The following is a 19,442-nucleotide window of genomic DNA, read 5'->3' on the forward strand; positions in this document are numbered from 1 at the left end:
TTTGGGGAAAGGAAAGCCGGGGAACTCAGAATTTGTTGGACAGAGCGCTGAGTGACAGCCTTGGGGGAGAATTCAGGCAGACTGAAGGCTAACTCGTCTTCTCAGACTTGTAGCTCCACTCCAAGATCAGTCTGGAGCCCGCATCCGCCACAAACAGCGGGCTGATTGGGATCATCGCGGGCCTCTATCTTGGCTGTGTAGCTACGTCATTCTGCCGCGGTCATTTTCCGCTCGGGAGGCCTCAGTTGTCCCACCTCCAAGCCGAGGGGCCAAATTTCTCCAGGGGCGCGTTTTTCCAGAGGAGTGGCTGGGCGGAACCTCCCCTCAGGGCTGCGGCCGGGCCCCGCCCCGACCTCACCGACCGCTCCGAGCCACGGAAGGAGCGGGGGGCGCCTGCCCAACAGCCCCGCCAATCCGCGGGGGCCTGACTCCGCCCAGCGTGGAAGCTCAATCCCAGCTGGGAACGAAACTTAAATCCGCGGCCTCCCGCCTACCTGGCCTCGGCTTCCCTTCCACTCTACGTTACATCGCCTACTCGGGGCAGTCCCGAACCAACGCGCCAGCCAGCCAATCGGAGCGCTCCCCGGCCCTGCCTTTTAAGGGTTCCTTCTTTCTGATTGGCTGCTCTTGGGGGGCGGGTAGCGAGGGGAAGGATTCAGGCAACTGGGAGGCAGAGAAGCGATTCTTTAGATCGCTTACTCCGGAGGGAACCGAGAGCCTCGAGCAGTCTCCCCCAAAGCTCCGCCCCCAGACCCTTTTGTCCCCCTGTGATTGGTTCTGGAGGTTTTCTCTCACGCCCCCTCCCCGCTAGACCCCACGCGCGGGCCTGGAGCTCACAAACGGTTGGCTTTGGAAGCGCGAGGCCGTAGGCTGCTGCCGTCGCCGCCCCCTCCTCCTCCCCTTGTCCTCCGGAGGCTGAGGTCGAGGACTGAGCGGGGCTGCCAGCCCAGGGCGAGCGCCCCCCGCGCTCGCCTTCGGCCCGGACACGCCCGAGCCCCTGCCTGCCGTGTTGTAAGCTCCTAGCTGGGGAGGGGGTTCAGGGAAAGACCTAGGGAAAGGACGCGGGACCTCGGACCCAGAGTGCTTCGAAAGGAAAATGTGGGCCCCCAGGGGACAAGCCAGGTGGTGGAAGCATCTGGTTTCCTGCAGGGGTGGGGGAGGGGGTCTCATGTGAGATCCTGGCGAAATCTCCTCGCCTCTCCCGGCCTCTCTTTGCTCATCTGTAAAATGGGAGTAAGTACTCGCACTGGGTGCAAAGGGAGTGATGTAAATCTGAAAGGGGCCCGTTACTCTAGGTCAGTAGGCAGGTGGAGAGAACAAGAAGAATCACCTGTATGGGGATATCGCTCCACGTACGGCTTTCAAAGGGCTTCCATAAACATATTCTCAGTCTCTGCTCACAGAAGCTCTATATAAAGTAGGCGGAGCACGGACTGGAATGCCTTATTTATAGAAGCGAAGTGACTTGTTAAAAGTCATTAAAACGTCATCTTGTCCTCAGACTTGGGGATACAGACTTGCTTTCCACAGTTGCCAACAAGCAAAAGTAGATAAACCACTTTGATATCAATCTTTTTCCTGACCATTTCACCCTCAAAAAACCAGAATTTAAGAATACCTGCAAAGGTCAAGCACATTCTAAAAAACTCCTTTTCTACCTGATCCCAACCCATCCCACCCCAATAACTGGCCAAGTTGCCCCCCAATTTTACTTTCAGATGGTCTCTCAGAATTCTAATAATGATAGGAACTCAGGTACCACTTGAAGGTTTTACAGAATGCTTTTTTTTTATGTTACCTTTTGAGATAGGCAGTCCAATCGTCTCTCTTTTGTGGAGGAGGAAACAGGCAAAAGAGATTCAGTAATTTATTCTGATTGGATAACTAGTAATAGCTAATGTGACAAGAGTTGGGATTTAAACTCAGGTTTTAAGAGTCTCAGGATTTTTGTTTCTAGACCGTCAGGCCCTTGGCCCTGAGTCTAGGATTACAAGAAACTGCCCACATAGAGAAATATAGCTGGTTCCCAGGTCAAAATATTCTGTCCCTGCTGTACGACCCATGGCAAATAATTTTACCTCTTAATGCTTCCAACCAACTTATAAAGTCATAAGCCGAAGAACTGGTAACAAACTGATGGAGAGATTCTCCTCAGTTTCCTGTGCCAATGAAATCACAGATCTGCTAAAAAAAAAAAAAAGAAAAAAAAAAAAAAGGACTATTAAGACAAAAACTGACAATAAGTATTTTTGTATTTCTATAGGTTTTGTGTCTGAATAATAGCACAAGTCCCATTGTGGTTTTCTGAACCAGCTCTCCCACCAACCCTTCTCAGAATGTGAAAACTTAATGTCCCTTAGGATTCCCTCCTTTGGCCTCTACTATACATTCTGCCCAGTTACGCTGTGTGGAATCAGGAAGAAATCAATCTTTCAGCCTGACTACCCCCATTGCAGCCTCATTCCTAGGTCACCAGGGATGGACGTGGGGTGGAGCAGAGAAAGAAAGCCCACAGTGGAGTGGAGGTAAGTCCTGCAATTCCATAGAAGGAAGGATAAAAATTTTTTTTTGAGAAAATTAAGCTATATATGAGGATAGGTATGTATGATGAGTGACAGGATTAACATTAAAATAAGGTGTAATAAGGGGGGAAAATCCCCCTCTTTCATGCATTTGTCCCTGATTCAAGAAAACACATGATTTCTTGAGGTGTTTAGTATAGCAACCTTGGTCTAGGTCATTGCCCTGGCACAGAAACTCCTTCACAAAGTACAGGAATCCTTATTTTAGCAATAGAAAGAGGGAAAAATATAAAGAGTATTGGAAAGTTCATGATTATGAGACCAGTCCTCGTCCTTTAGATTTCTGGAAAACCAAGGGAAATTGCAGAAGCCATCTAACTAAGGGACCAAGCATAGAAACTGTTAAAGTTGCTTCTTGTGTTCCTCTATTGTTGCTTATTATTGCAAGAAAATGATTAAATTCTCTCCAAGGAGCTACCTCTCTTTTTGCCTCCTCACTTAGGATTGTGGAGATGGGTACCAAGCAGCACTTTAGATATTAGGATTCAGGATGAACACTGAAATGGGAAATTGCATTTTTTTTTCTTTTTTTTTTTTTTTTTTGCTGGTGTAACTGTAAAGAACCTTGCTAGGATTGGGACCTAAGTACTATATTGCTCTCTTTTCCAATCTGGGTGGCCCCTGTTCTGGATCCAGGTATAACTCAAGTATATAATTGGACCTAGGGAGGGGCTGGCCTCAAATGAGAAGGGTTAGATTCCTTTTAAACTCTTTTGCTTGTCAAATTTTTATTCCCTCATTCTGAGGGAAAATTTATTTGTAGTTTAGGTTACGGGCTTATGTCCAGGTTTCTCTCTTAAGGTGAGGGTGGAGTAGAAAGGCACTCGTATAATATGAATCAGGTATAAGATAGGTATTTTATTTCTATGCGTAAAAGAAATGCTAAAAATAGAAGATAGTATGCTACTATTCCCATTTTACAGTTGAGGAAACTGAGGCAGACAGAAGTTAAGTGATATGCCCAAGGTCACACAGCTACTAATATGTCTGAGGTGGGATTTGAACTCAGTTCTTTCTTATTCAAGAACCAGCTTTCTATCTACTGCACCACCTAATGCTATAGAACTTACTATCATAATCTGGTAGGAGGCTTAAATTAAACCTCATCAGAACATATCTATTTTGTTTTTGCTTTGCACATTCAAACTCCTGGTTGTAATTTAAATGACCAAGGCTGTCCTTTCTGAGAGTGTTGGAGAATCCTCACCTGATGGCACTCACAAGGTTGCCTTCAAGTTTAGACACATTTGCTTAGGAAGAAAAGCAGCAGCTTAAACTCAAGCTTTGGTAGGTAGATGCTATGTTCTCATGGATAAATGAAGGCTGAGGTGGGGGACAGATAGGACAAAACCACCCTTCCTTTACTCTGGAAGCAGCTTAAAGTGGTTCTGATGTGGATTAGAAACAAAAAAGGAAGAGAAGTAACATTCCTTTTAAACATCAATTGAGTCATCAGCTCTTCTAGCTCACTAGGGTAGGAGAACACTTCTTTTTCTCAGTGGCATAGGCTTCTAAAACTCCTTATCAAAACCAGGAATGGTGACTTTAAACATGGCCATGCCTTGTGGATGGCTGCCTATTTAACTTAGAGCTAGGTAGAGATCCTTTAAGGCCAATCTTCTATTTTATGTTGAGAAAATTCAGTCACAAGCCTAGTTTAGGTCCACATGATGTCTTGCCTGGATTATTGTAACAGGCTTTGAATTGGTCTTCCTTTTTCTATTCTCTCCTTTCTCTAATCCATTCTCTTCACAATTGTTAAATTAACATTCTTAAAATACATTTTAAAGATGACCATATTTCACTAATATTTCACTATCACTTTCCTGGTAAAATCTTCAGTAGCTTCCTTTTTTTCAGTGGGATAAACTACAAATTGCTCCCCTTAATACCATTTAAAGCTGCTTCTTATCTTCAAAGTTTTTTTCATATTATAGTCCTATATTAGCTGTTAACTGAACTCAGCATTCCATCTCTAGTATCTATGCTTTTGCATAAGCTACTGCCCTATCTGTCTCTACCCTAAAGGAAAGTGTTGGAATTTTCTGCCTTGTAGAGTGAATACAGTTGTTCTCTTCTATAGTTACCCTACTTTATACCATTCTTGTATATAAATGTCTAGTACAGGCTGATGTCCACATTAGCCTTCCAGTGTCAGATACTCCCAGAGAGGGTCTTCTTCTCTGGGAAAATTAAATCAGATCTCTGATCCATAGACTAGGGGTTCTCAGTCTTTTTTTGGGGGGGGATCCTTGTACCCTTTTGCTAAATTTCCCATATCTTCATGCACTATGAAGGAAAATAAATTCTAGTGTGTACCATATGTAATTAAAAAGGTTTATTAAACCCACATGCTTTATTTGGTATATAACTATTTTAGTATCATAAAATTGTTGAATGTTCATCAGGATACAGTAAAATAAATTAGTATGAACCTGATCCTTTTTTTGTCAGCAAGAAACATACTCTCAGTATAGTTTTTGAAAGATACCCACAAATCACATCCCTCTTCTTGTTTGTTTTTTTGCTTTGGATTTAATTAAGCAGGGAACTAAGAATACTTCTTCATAGAGATAAATTGTTGTAAATGGAATTAAAGCCTTGTGAGCATGTTTGGTAAGAATGGCATATGCTTCTTCAAGATCACACCAAAAATTTTGTTATTTCACTGGAAATCAATTTAGAATTTTTAGTTATTGTGAAGACCAATTAGCTTATCTTTTACTAAGTTATTGTTGTTTTTATCTAAACTTCATTAATTTGGGATTGGTTAAATAAGAATTACTCTTTTAACTGTTTTTTGGCTTTTTGAGACTAGATCTTTCTATCTTACTCAGGGTGAAAGTACAGTGGTCATTCATAGGCTTAATTCCATTTGTCATGGAAGCTCTGACATGTTTTCGTTTTGTTTATTTAATTTTTTTTCAGGTTTTTAGATTTTGAATCCATTATAATAGGGTTTATTTTTTTGTTTCCGTTTTTCTTATTTTTTATTACAGCTTTTTATTTTCCATTATAATAGGGTTTATTTTTTTATTTCTGTTTTTCTTATTTTTTATTAAAGCTTTTTATTTTCAAAACATGTACGTGGATAATTTTCAACAGTCACCCTTGCAAAACCTTGTGTTCCAAATTTTTTCCCTTTCTTCCTCCCATCCCCTCCCCTAGATGGTAAGTAATCCAATATAAGTTAAACATTGCAATTCCTCTATACATATTTCTACAATTATTATACTGCACAAGAAATGTCAGATCAAAAAGGAAAAAAAAGAGGAAGAAAACAAAACGCAAGCAAACCACAACCAAAAGAGTGAAAACACTATGTTGTGATCTACACTTGGTTCCCACATTCCTTTCTCTGGGTGCAGATGACTCTCTTCATCATAAGATCATTAGAACTGGCCTCAATCATCTCATTATTGAGAAAGACCCATGTCCATCAAAATTGATCATCTTATAATTTTGTTGCCATATACATACAACGATCTCCTGATTCTGCTCACTTCACTTAGCATTTTTTAAAAATAATAATAGCTTTTAATTTTTCAAAATACATACAAAGATAGTTTTCAACATTCACCCTTGCAAAACCTATTCTAAATTTTTCTCCTTCCCTATCCTGCTCCCCTCCTTTAGACAGCAAGTAATTCAATATAGATTAAATGTGCATTTCTTCTAAACATATTTCCACATTTCTAACCTCTGTTTTTGACCAGAACTGATTCACTTCTTACTTAGGCAGCCTGGTGCCCACGCTTAGAGGCCATATTAGTTGCCAGACTTAGCACATAGACTAGGTAAGTTTTATAATTGCAGCTGAAAAGTGTCATTTAGAAGTGTTAAGCAGTCCACCACTTTCAATCTCCCAAGGTACAGAATTTTAGGCATGTATTACTTATGTCAGACTTTCAATTCTCTCTGAAATTTTTTCAGATTCATTATATTTCTCACCCCCTTCTTTCTCTTTTCACCCTCACCAACCATTCAAAAACTTTTTTTTTTTTTTTTTTTTTTTAAGATTGTTACTTTTGGTATCTCTTGTTAGAATAACATAGTAATATTTGCTAAGTTCCCTGAACCACACTGACAAGCTAAGCTCTTAATGCTCCTGGGGGTAATGCATACTCCAGGTGGGGAACTTTAGCTCTAGTAATAGCATATGACTGTAAATAAGCTGAAATGTCACAAACTCAGAGATATAGCCAAAGCTGGTGAATATCCTGATAATTTCACTTATTTTCTTGGACATGCCTGACTCTTCATGAATTCATTCTTGGCAAAGGTGCTGAGCTGGTTTTTTCTCATTTTATAGATGAGGAAACTGATACAAACAGGAGTAAGTAACTTGCTCAGAGTCATATGGCTAGTATCTTGCGGCCAGATTTGAACTCACAAGGTGAGTCTTCCTGACTCTCGGCCTGGCCCTTGGATCCACTGAGCCACCTAGCTGCCCTATCCTCATCATAGGAATGTGGATTTAGAGGCAGATAGAACTAAGAGACACATGGAGTTCAACTCTTTCATTAAACAGAAGAGAAAACAGAGCAGTTGAGTGACTTGCTCAGGGTAACATAGCCAGTATCTAAATCAAGAATTGAAGCTTTCTGGATTTCCAAGTACAGTACATAGATCTCTCTACTATAATGCTTTAAGGGCAAACCTTAGACCCCAGTAAGTAACATAACCTTTTAAAAATTTCAATTGTTTTGAAAATCTTTTAAGTGTATTAGTATGTTTTTAATATTGAATAAATGGAATGTAATTCTCTCTGATGATTCTTTGATTTTGTACACACAGAGGTCACTATTATTTACAGTAATTCTGATAGTGTAGTACTATGGCTGGTATAGAAAGAGAGATCTGGGAGTGATGCCATGAACTATCATAGAATTTGTTTGTTTATTTTTAAGAGATCTTCATCTGCTTCCTTTTTTGTCATTTGCCAATTTTTTCTGACTAATCCACTTCTGTTCATATCTTTTGCAAATTCCTTTTCCATTTACCTAGAATTCTTCTATTTTCTTTTTGTTAGGTACTTGGCATTTATAGTTGATCTGTTCATTTACTAATCAATTATAAATTTCTATGCTCATTGCTTAGTTTAGTATGCTCTTATATGAGCTAGTTTGTCCCTAGTTTATGCTCTCAAACAATATAAATAACCTTGTCTTTTTTTCCTTAATTTTATATTTATTTTCATTTCCATTTTCTCATCCTTTCAATTTCAATTCTCTGCCACCATAAAGAGAGTTGATATATTTTTGTACATAAGTCCTTTTTATTTTTTTAAAAAAAAAATCTCCTTGAGGTATAGATGTAAAGTTGTATTGTCTGGGTCGAAAGGTGAGGTTCCAAATTGTTTCCAGAACAGTTGGACTAGCTCACAACTCTAGTAGCAGTGCATTAATGAACCTATTTTCCAACATCCCTTCCAGCATTTGTTAGTTTTTTTTTTCTGTCATTTTAGCCAATCAGATGAATGTGGGGTTGTGCCTCAGAACTGTTTGCATTTCTCTAAATATTAGCAATAGCTTTTAAAAAATACTTGATTATAGCCTTGATTTCTTCTTCTGAAAACTGTTCATCTCTTTTGATATTTATCTATTGGAAAATGGCTCTTATTATTATTCTTTCCCCCTTTTTTGGGCAAGGAAATTGGAGTCAAGTGACTTGTCCAGGGTCACACAACTGTGTTGTATTTGAGGCTGGATTTGAGTGGTGCTCTATCCACTGTACCATCTTGCTGCCCAATGGTTTTTATTTCTAATTTCATTCAATTCCCTACATATTTGAGAAGTGAGATCTTTATGAGAGATTTACTGTAAAAATAGTTTCTTAGTTTGGCCACATTGGTTTTATTTTTGCAAAAACTCTTAAATTTTATTTAATTAAAATTATCCATTTTTCTTTTCACAAACATTTCTTTCTTGTGTGGTCATGAATTTTTCCCCTAAACATAGATCTTACAGGTAATTTCTTCTAATTTGCTTCTTATTTCATTCTTTATATCTAAATTATGTATCCATTTTGAGCTTCATATATGGTACAAAGTATTAATCTGTAATTAATTTATTCAATATTACTTTCTAGTTTTCTTAACAGTTTTTATGAAATGCTGAGTAATCTGACACTTGGGATTTTTGAGTTTATAAAATTTTGGTTACTGTGCTCATTTGCTTCTGTATATTATGTTCCTGGTCTGTTCCATTGATCTAACCCTCTATTTCTTATCCAGTATTATTTAGCCGTTTTGGTGCTTGACTGCTTTGTAGAACAGTTTGAGATCTGATAGTGCTAGGTCCACTTCTCTCTCTCGTTTTAAAATTGGATACCTTGATATTCTTGACCTTTTGATCCTCCAAATGAGTTAGTTTTTCCCCTAGCTCTATAAAGTAATTCTTTGGATAGTTTGGCTGGTATGAATAAGTAAATTAACTTAGCTAATATTGTGATTTTTATTATATTGACTCAGCCTACCCATGATCAATTACTATTTCTCCAGTTATTTAAATCTGTATTTGTGTGAAAAGTGCTATGTGATTGTGTTCAAATAGTTTCTTTTGTATGTCTTAATAGATAGGCTCTCAAATACTTTATATGTCTGCAGTTATTTTAAATGGAATTTCTCTGTAATTTAAGTGGTTTTGTTACTAATATGTAGAAATAGTGATAGTTTGTGTGGGTTTATAAGTTGTTAATTATTTCAATTAGTTTTTTTAGTTGACTTTCTAAGGTTCTTTACGTATGCCATCAGATCATCAGCAAAAAGTAATGATTTTGTATCCTTATTATGTATACTTATTCCTTCAATTTCTTTTTCTTGTTTTATTGCTATAGCTAGTGATAATGGACATTATTGCTTCACCATTGATCTTATTGTAAAGGCTTCTATTTTATCCCCATTACAGACAATGCTTGCTCTTGGTTATAAATAGATACTACTTACCATTTTAAGAAAAGCTCCATTTATTCCTGTTTTCTAGTGTATTTAATAGGAATGGATATTATATGTTGTCAAAATCTTTTCCTTCATCTATTGATATAATTATATAATTTTTGTTGTTTTTATTATGTTTCCTAATATTGAATCAGCATTCTATTCTTGGCATAAATCCCATTTGGTCACAGAATGTGATCTTTGTGATATATTAGTGTAGTTTCCTTGTTAATATTTGATTTAAAATTTTTATTTCAGTATCAGTAGGGAAATTTTCTTTTCTTTTTGTTCTTCCTGGTTTGGATATCAAAATATTTATGTCATAGGAATTTAATAGGACCTCTTCTTTAATTATTTCTCCAAACAGATTGTATAGTATTAAATTGTTCTTTATATATTTGATAGTATTCAATTGTAAATCCATTGATCTTGGGTTTTTTTTTTTTCCTAAGGGAACTTATTTACGACCTGTTCGATTTTTTTTTTTTTTTCTAAGATGGGGTTATGGTAAGTACTTTATTTCTTCTTTTGTTAATTTGGACAATTTTTTTTTTTTTTTTTTTGGTAAATGTTCATCCGTTTCATTTAGATTGTCAGTTTTATTCTGGGCATATAGTCAGACAAAATAGTTTCTAATAACTGATTTGATTTCATCTTTACTCATTGTGCATTTGCCCTTTTCACTTTTGATACCAGTAATTTGATTTTCTTCTTTTTTTTTTTAAATCAAATTAGTCAGTTTTAAAAAATTATTTTCTCCCCCATAAAACCAATTCTTAGTTTTATTTATTAATTCAGTTTTTTAGTCTAAATTTTATTAAACTGTTTTTTGATTGTCAAGATTCCTATTTAGATGCTTAATTAGGAACTCTAAAATTTGTTGGTTTTCTAGTTTTTTTACCTCGAAGCCCAATTTGTGGATCTGTTCTTTTTCTTTTTTATTCATGTAAGCATTGTTAAACGTTATTAAGGTGTCCCCTGAACATGTTTTTTTCAGTTGCCATATTTTCATATCATAAAAATTTTTCCAAAGTACTGTTTTAGGCTGTATCCCACATATTGTGACATGTATCATTGTTCCATTACCTTTAATGAAATCACTAGTTGTTTCTTTGCTTTGTTTTTTGACCTACTTATTCTTTAGGATTAGATTATTTAGTTCCTAATTAACTTTTAATCAAAGAGTAAATTTGACATTTCTGTTTTTCTTTTTTATGCCTAATATATAGTTAATTTTTCTAAAGGTGCCATCTACCACTAAGAAATAGGTATAGAAGCATTTCTTTTTTATTTTTATTACATTTTGCTTTATTGACCTTCATAAACAATGTGTTTTTTACAAATTGATGGTTTGTGACAAACCTGCATTGAGCAACATTATGTGTACACTTAGAGTCTACTGATATTTGAGTAATCTTTGCAACATTTCAAAAATTTTCATCATTATTATTATTGTTATAGTGGTCTGTGATCAGTGCTCTTTGATGTTATAATTGTTTGAAGCTACCATGAACTATACATTTCTTTTTTCTTTTTTGCTAAGGCCATTGGGGTTAAGTGACTTGCCCAAGGTCACACAGCCAGGACATGTTAAGTGTCTGAGGTCAAATTTGAACTCAGGTCCTCCTGACTTCTGGTGCTCTATCCACTGTACCACCTAGCTGCCCCGGAACTGCACATTTGTAAGATGAAGAACTTAATAAATTTTGTGTGTGTTCTGACTCCTTCACCGGCCAACTGCTCTCCCCTCTCTCTACCTCTCTTTGGGCCTTCCTATTCCCTGAGAGACAATAATATTGAAATTAGGTCAATTAATAACTCTACAATAACCTCTAAGTGTTCAACAGTCAATCGATGTTGCGAACTTCATTTTTGTCATAGCCACTCCAACCTTCATCAACTGCCACCCTGATAAATCAGCAGCACTTGAGGAAACACTGAGGAAAGACTCTCCACCAGTAAAAAAGATTATGATTCATTGAAGGCTCAGATGATGGTTAGCATTTTTTTAAGCAATAAAGTATTTTTAAATTAAGGTATGTACATTGCTTTTTTTTTTTTTTTTTAAAGAAATAATAATACTATTGTAGTTGATAGACTCACAGTGTAGGATCAAAGTAACTTTTATATATACTGGGAAACTAACAAATTCAAGTGATATACTTTATTGCAATATGTGCTTTATTGCAGTGTTCTAGAACCAAACTCTCAAGATCTCTGAGTTATGTTTGTACTGCTCTTATTTCCATTCAGTATTCTACAGAGGTCTATTATGTTTTCTAAAATTCTATTCATCTCTTCAACTTTTAGTTTATTATATGATTAGATTTGTCAAAATCTAAAACAGGTCAATTGAGATCTTCCACTAGTATAATTTGACTGTTTGCCCCTATAACTCATTTAACTTTTCCTTCACAAATTTGATGAGTGACACAGTAGATGGAGCACCAGGCCTGAAGTCAGGAAGATTCAACTCTGTTAAGATATTTATTAGCTATGTGATCCTGGACAAGTCACTTAACCCTGTTTGCCTCAGTTTTCTCAGCTATAAAATGAGCTGGAGGAGGAAATGGTAAACTATTATTTTATTTTTGCCAAGAAAACTTGAGATAGGGCTTTGAAGAGTTGGACATGACTAAAACAACTGAACACCAACAGAATGCTATTTGGCGCATATATATTCAGTACTGATATTGATTCATTGTCTTTGGTACCTTTTAGCAAAACATAGTTTCCCTGACTGTTTCCTTTAATTAGGTCTATAATGTAAACAGTCTTTTGACTTTTTATTCGTGTTTATCTTTTAATATTTGAGTCTTGTGTTTGAATGTTAGATTTTCTATTCAGTTCTTTTCAGTTCAGTTCAGGCCTTTTTTTTTTTTTTTTAGAAATACTTCTAAATCTTTTATTTCATTAGATGTTTTTCCTTTCACCTTCTCCCTCCCCACCATGCTGAGTTTTGCTGGGTAGGCTATTCTTGGTTATAAGTCTGTCTCCTTTGCCTTTTGGAATATCATATTCCAAGCCTTGATTGTAAGAGTTGCTAAATTTTGTCATTCTGACTGAAGTATTTGAATTCATTCTTTTTAGCTCCTTTCAGTAACTTTTCTACTTTTTTTCAGCTTTTTAAAAACCTTGTTTTATGGCTTCTTGATGTTTATGAAATCATCAGCTTCTATTGGTTCAATTCTAATTCTTAAGAAATTATTTTATGGAAAATAGACCAAAAATTAATTGGAAATTAAATAAACTAAGCATAAAGAATGAGTGGGTGAAACAACAAACTATAGAATCAATTGATAATTTCATCCAAGAGCATGACAATAAGGCAACATACCATATTTATGGGATGCAGCCAAAACAAGTTTTTAGGGGAAATTTTGTATCTCTAGATGCTTACTTGAATTAAATAGAGAAAAGGAAAAGAAATGAATTGGGCATGCAACCAAAAAAGCTAGAAAAAGTACAAATTAAAAGTCCCCAATTAAATACCAAATTTGAAATTCTGAAAATAAGGAGAGACTAATAAAATTTAAAATAAGAAAATTATTGAACTAATAAGCAAACTTAAGAGTTAGTTTTATGGGAAAAAAGATACAACAAAATAAACTTTTAATTTGATTAGAAAAAGAAAAGGAGAAAATCAAATTGCCAATATCAAAAATGAACTTGCCACCAATGAAGAGGAAATCAAAGCAATAAGGAGCTATTTTGCCCAATTGTATGCCAGTAAATCTGATAATCTAAGTGAAATGGATGAATACTTACAAAAATATAGATTGTGCAGAAATTTTTTTTTATGAGATTTTGTACTTCTTTTACCATTGGACCAATTCTGATTTTTCCTCCTGAGGCAATTGGAGTTAAGTGACTTGCCCAGGGTCACACAGCTAGGAATTGTTAAGTATCTGAGGTCATACTTGACCTCAGCTCCTCCTGACTTCAGGGCTGGTGCTTTATCCACTGCATCACCTAGCTGCCACCGAGCTGCTCCTTAGGCTCAAAATCTTGAGTTCTCTTTTACTCCTCTCTCTTCTGTCATATCCAAGCAATCATTATGTATTATTTCTTCTTTTTCCAGTCTCTCTTTAAATTAGTCCTTTCCCTTTCATTTGTAAGGCTACCAACCTAATTCAGACCCTCATTAACTTACTGCCCACTGATCAAAATTAAAAGTGTTAACTTAGATTTTAAGGCCCTTCACAATCCAATTACAATCTAGTTTTCTAACTCTTTTCATATTAAATACTCCTTTCTTATGTTCATAATATTTCAGCCAAACTGGATAAAATTCACCTCAAGCAAAATCTAGACTTTCTTGCTTCTTTTCCTCTGCTTTTATCATTCTAATTAAATTCCTTCCCCATTAATCTCTCTGTTGAAATTTTACCCATCCATCAAGCTCAAATTATCATTCATTAAGTGTTTTTAAGATAATATCAGCCAGAAGTAATCTTCTCTACTCTGACCTCCCATAGTACTTTGTGTTTCCCTTAAAGCATTTAACACATTCTATTTATGTATCATAATAATTTCTGGACATATCTTCTCTGCTAAACACCTTTAAGACAGTTATTCCATACTATTTCATTCTCCCTCAGACTTTCTACATGGGAGGTCCTCGGTAAATATGTACTGAATTTGTTGACTTTAATGGTCCAGTTTTTGTTTTTTTTTTATGTCGTTTTGTGACAAGCCCTGTACTGCATTCATTCAACAAATCTTATTGAACACTTTCTCTGTGCTAGGTAATGGAGCCATGTACATAGAATCACGATACAAAGAACATAGTCTGAGCTTTGAAGGAGTTTACAAAGTAGATGAAAAGACAAGAGAAAAAAACACATGGGAATATGACAATATAAGGCAATACATGATAAACATCAAATGTATAAACACATATGACAATGGTTCCAGAAAACAAAAGTTATTCTAGATTGTTTGCTCAAAAGAGGTTTCACAGAAGAGAGTTTTGTAAAATTGGTAAAATTTAGGGACAAAATCAGGGAGATTCTTGTGAGGGACGGACACAGAGAATGGTGTAACCAAAAGTATGCAATTGGGAAATCACAAGGAGTGAATTCAGAGATGGTAATTTAGAGCAGTCTGATATGGCCAGAGGTTTGTACAGAAGAAAGGTGGTCTCTCATCATTACAATTTACTTCATCATAGCTCCCAAATTGATACATACATAAAGTCATACTTCCACATCACTCATTGTTTAAAAAGCTCCAGTGGTTCTCTTTTACTTCTAAGATAAACTATAAACTCTTCTGTTTGGCAGATAGATGCTAGGACTCTAGCATTTTTGAAAGATGCTAGGGGAAGGGGCAGGGAAGTGTCCCTTTCCTGAGTAATTCGATGATGAAAAAGGAAAATTGGAAGGGGGATACGATTTTGGGAGAAGATAATAAAACTGGTTTTAGGCATTTTTATTTTTAAAAGAATAATTTATTGATACTGATCCTAGGTAGAAGGGAAGTTATAAGAGATGATGAAATGGATGGAAATAGATAGCAAGGCAGAAGAGCCCTCGAATCCAAAAAAAAACTTGCTTTGCAAGTCAGAGAAAGGGATTGAAAGAGGGGGTAACAGAAATGAATGAATTTTTACCCAGTATGGTGCTCCCTTACCTGCTGAACCTGTAGAGGGCGATCTCTGCAGGACTCTGCTGACCCTACTCTTTCCAGGAAAAACACCTGGGATACACAACAATCATCTTAGTCTTAACTAGGATATCCAGGAATGGGGGAAAACACAGACCTGAAATGAAATAGCATTTTTTTCTTCCAAACTAGGCCAAGGAGAGGTGTAAGCCAGGAAAATAGAGCAGAAAACAAATTAACAAATAGAATAGTCAAAGAACTCTTGCAGAGTATATTGCTTTTTTCCTGGGAGTTGTTGACAATTTGTACTCATTTGGGTCTTATTCTGGTCCCTTCTAGGGCTGGTCTTAATACTTCAAACCATGCTCAGATTTCTCTGTTTCTATGAAAGCTCGGTCCTATTTTCAAACCCTCACCTTTCTCATTTCAATTCACTTACAGCTTGAAATGAGAGGAGACAGGAAACTGGAAACAGTACGTCCTAGCTACACGGGAAATCTCAAGGGGGCGGGAGAGGAAGGGAACTCAGAAACCCTGGAGTCTGGGACAGAGACAGGAAGTGCCTCTCTAGGAGCCAAGGTTTCTGTCATCTCAGTGGGAATAACCCTTTACTTTCCCCTTGCCAAAGTGATAATTGTGAATTGAAGCTAAAAGTGGTTTTCACTTCTCGCATGAGCATAAAAAAAACTACTTATATTTTGACTTCTTTAAAAAGAAAAGTTGGGAAGTAGAGTGGCCTGATACATAAAATTAAAAAAGGATACCCTATAAAAACATTTTTAAAAAAGCTCCCTCAGAAAAACATTTTAGAATTGCAAAAAAAATACAGAAATTAATGACTAGAATTGACATGACCGTGAGGGGTCTGTATATAATGTTAAACAACAGAATAAATGCTTTACAAAGAACAATGTCATTGATATATAGGCATAATCTTGCCCTAAAAAGGAACTCTGTGGTCCAAAAGAGCCAAAAGACACAAAATCCAAAGACGACCAAGTATTGTGTCATATGCTTGAATTTTTTTTTTTAATGCAAAACCTTCTAGTTTTGCCATTTTCCCTTTGTATTCTTGTTTTCCAAGTAAGGGTAGCTGTTCTCAGTGCCTTTGAGGTTCTAGGTTCTCTAGATTTTGATGTGCTAATTATAGACTTTTAGGACCTAGGATCACAATGGTTATTTTTTCTCCATCCTCACCCCCTTTTCAAGTATAAATTGGGTATATATTTGATGGATTGTAGGTGTCTAGCCAACTGGGCCCAGAGTTGAATAGGAAGAAGGTGAATTAAATTATATTCCAGAAATCGCATAGAGTTTACAGTAATGTCAAAATTTATCCAGTCATATCTAAAAAGCATTTCCTAAGCACCCCACTATGTGCAACAAATACTCTGCTAGGCACTGAGAATACTAATACAAAATGAAAAATGATTCTTGCTTTCTGGGAACTTACATTCTACAGTGTAAGTATAAACTGATAAATACAGTGTGCATGAGCATTTGAGGAGGTGGGAAAGAGTACCAATATGAGAATCAAGAATGTTTTCTTATAGGAAGTGGCATGTGAGTTGAGCTTTAAAGGAAGCTAGGGAAGAGAGGCCAAAATGCTTTCTAGATATTTGGGAAAGTCTTTGAAAAGGTCAGAAATAGAAAGTCATGGATGGAGAATGTCAAGTAGATATATTGGTTAGAACTTAGGTTTTTTGTTTGTTTGTTTGTTTAAGGGTATAATGTATAAGAAACTTGGGGATAATATGCAGTAAGTTTGGACAGGTAGGCCAGATTGTGAAAAACTTTGAATGTTATCAGAGTGATGAGGTTTAGATTTGGAGTACCCAGATGAAATTAGGGTTTCTGGTGGTCAGGGAGTTAAATAAGGTCTAGTGGCAGGTTCAGGGTACAGGGTAGGTTTGGCTCCCCTGCATCCCTTGGGATTCGGCACAAGGGTAGGGAGTTCTGTGGAACTCCCTTCTAGCAGCGCAGGAGGTCCCCTGTAAAAGAATTTACATACCCAAAAACCTAAATTGATAAAAGGGTTTATTATAGGGATTGGAAGTAAGGTTAAAGTCTAGTTAAGGAAATAGGTGAGGATAAAGAGAGGATGGCACTGGAAACAGTATTCCAGTGGGCAAAGACCCTTGGTGTGCCAAGCATGGGGCTGGCATATTTGGAACCTCTGCAAAGAGAGAGTTTTAGTTTGGCTCTTTTATAATAGGGGGTTTTGGCTACAAGCTGAAGGAGGCTCATGGGTGGAACCTCAGGTTGGCTTCTCGATGGGTTTCAGCTAGGCCTAGAATTTGAATTGAATTCAGTGGGTTTCAGGGCTGACCAGACCCCACCCAGATAGCAAATATGAAACTGTTTGTGTTTCTGGTGTTTGTAGGCACCTCACTGAGGCAAAGTTGAAGGAGATTTTCTCCTTTAAGGATTTTCAGTTTTAGGGTTCCCTCTTCAAGAGGAGTTTGTATTTTATCATTGAGGCAAGAACCACTGAAAGCTCTTGCACTGGGAGTACTTTAGAAAGGTCATTTTCCAGCTCTTTGGAGGTGGGTCATAGAGAGGAAAGTCTGGAAGCTGTTATAGGAGTTCAGGTAAGAAGTGAGAATGCAGGGAATATTATACTAGGTAAAGAGAAGGGAACATACTTGAGGGTTCTTTTGGACATAGAGCTGACAAGCCATGGGAACTGATTGGGAGAGAGTGAAGGAGAGAGAGTAGTCAATGATAGACTAGAAGTAGCAAACCTGGCCTCTGGAAAGGTGATGGTGCTTTTAATATAGAGATAAGGATGTTTGTGAGATGGGTGGACTTAGGATAGAAGATGATTATATCCATTTTGGATATATTGAGTTTGAGATGAGATCACTTGATGTGACCCTCCAAGTGGAAATGGGATATAAGATTGGCGGGTATACAGAGTGTTCCAAGGAGGACTAGAACTTCTTGTGTTAGGACTTGCCAAACCCTTTTCAGGGCTACTCATCTACCTTTGGTATCTATGTGGCATCACCTGTGGGCAGCCACATCCCAGCAAACAGTCTTGGCAGAGGAGCTAAATCATGTTGAGAGTAACCTCAGTGAGTAAGGGGAGCATGTACCTCTGGCAGAATGGGCAGATGAGATCAGTTTGTTCTAGTGGCTTTCAGGTACTAATATGGAGCGTTTAAAGCTTGGTCAGACATTAAAAACACCAAGATCATCCACTGCATCCCGGGTCATGGCCAGTCATCTTTTGTCTTACCCCCGGATTTTGATGTGTCTGAAAGAAAGGATGAGATTTTGTCCAACTCTCCCTCGCTTAAATCCTGTTCACACACAAGTTCTCTTCAGTTCACATATTGGTCCTTTTCAAAAATGATGGACAAGAGACAGCTAGGTGCTGCAGTGGATAGCTCTGAAGTTAGGAGGACCTGAGTTCAAATGTGGCCTCAGACACTTAACACTTTCTAGCTGTGTGGCCCTGGGCAAGACACTTAATCCCAATTGACTCAGCTTAAAAAAAAAAAAAAAAAAGGACAAGAAGAAAACTAGGATCTGAAGATAATGATCCTGACAAATTAGAAATTTTTTTATTTTTTAAAATAAACTTATTAATTTTTAACATTCTTTTATTTATATTTGAGTTCAAAAATCTCTCCTTTCTGTCCCTCCCCTACCCACTAAGAAAACAAGCAAAATGATATAAATTATACATATGAAATCATGCAAAACTACTTGTATATTAGCTATATTGCCAAAAAAGGCCAAAAAAAAATCAAGAGAGCAAGAAAATAATACTTCAGTTTGTACTCCTAGTCCATCAATTCTCTTTTTGGAAGTGGATAGCATTTTTTGTCGTGAGTCTTTAGAATTATCTTGACCAGAGTAGTCAAGTTTTTCATAGCTGATCATCATTACAACATTGCTGTTACTGTGCACAATGTTTCTTCTAGTTCTTTGCCAGGTCACAAAGGTCTTGACCTATGTGATTTTTCTAAAACTACTCTTTTTGTCATTTCCTTTAGCACATTAGTGCTCTATCAAAATTGGATGTCACAGCTTGCTCAACTGTTCCCCAATTGATAGACCTTCTCTTAATTTCCAATTCTTAGCTACCACAAAAAGAGTTACTATAAATATTTTTGTACACGTAGGTTCTTTTAAAACAGTATTTTATTTTTCCAAATGCATGCAAAGAGAGTTTTCATCATACACTCTTTTAAAACCTTGTGTTCCAAATTTTTCTCACTCCTTCTCCTCCTCCTTCCTCCCCAACATAGGAAACAATCCAATATAGCTTAAACATGTTCAGTTCTTCTAAACGTATTTCCATATTC

General features: G+C 36.8%; 1 protein-coding gene across 1 annotated transcript in view; it reads left to right on the forward strand.

Moving 5' to 3' along the window:
- Positions 1-700: 700 nt before the first annotated feature.
- Positions 701-19,442, forward strand: part of ZNF629 (zinc finger protein 629) — a 35,291-nt gene continuing 16,549 nt past the window's right edge. The window contains exons 1-2 of the mRNA XM_031940018.1: positions 701-1,011; positions 2,264-2,525. The gene's annotated coding sequence lies outside the window, so the exon portion shown is untranslated. The remainder of the gene's footprint in view (positions 1,012-2,263; positions 2,526-19,442) is intronic.

This window comes from Sarcophilus harrisii, chromosome 1 (genome assembly GCF_902635505.1).
Source record: "Sarcophilus harrisii chromosome 1, mSarHar1.11, whole genome shotgun sequence".
Classification (NCBI taxonomy): Eukaryota; Metazoa; Chordata; class Mammalia; order Dasyuromorphia; family Dasyuridae; genus Sarcophilus; species Sarcophilus harrisii.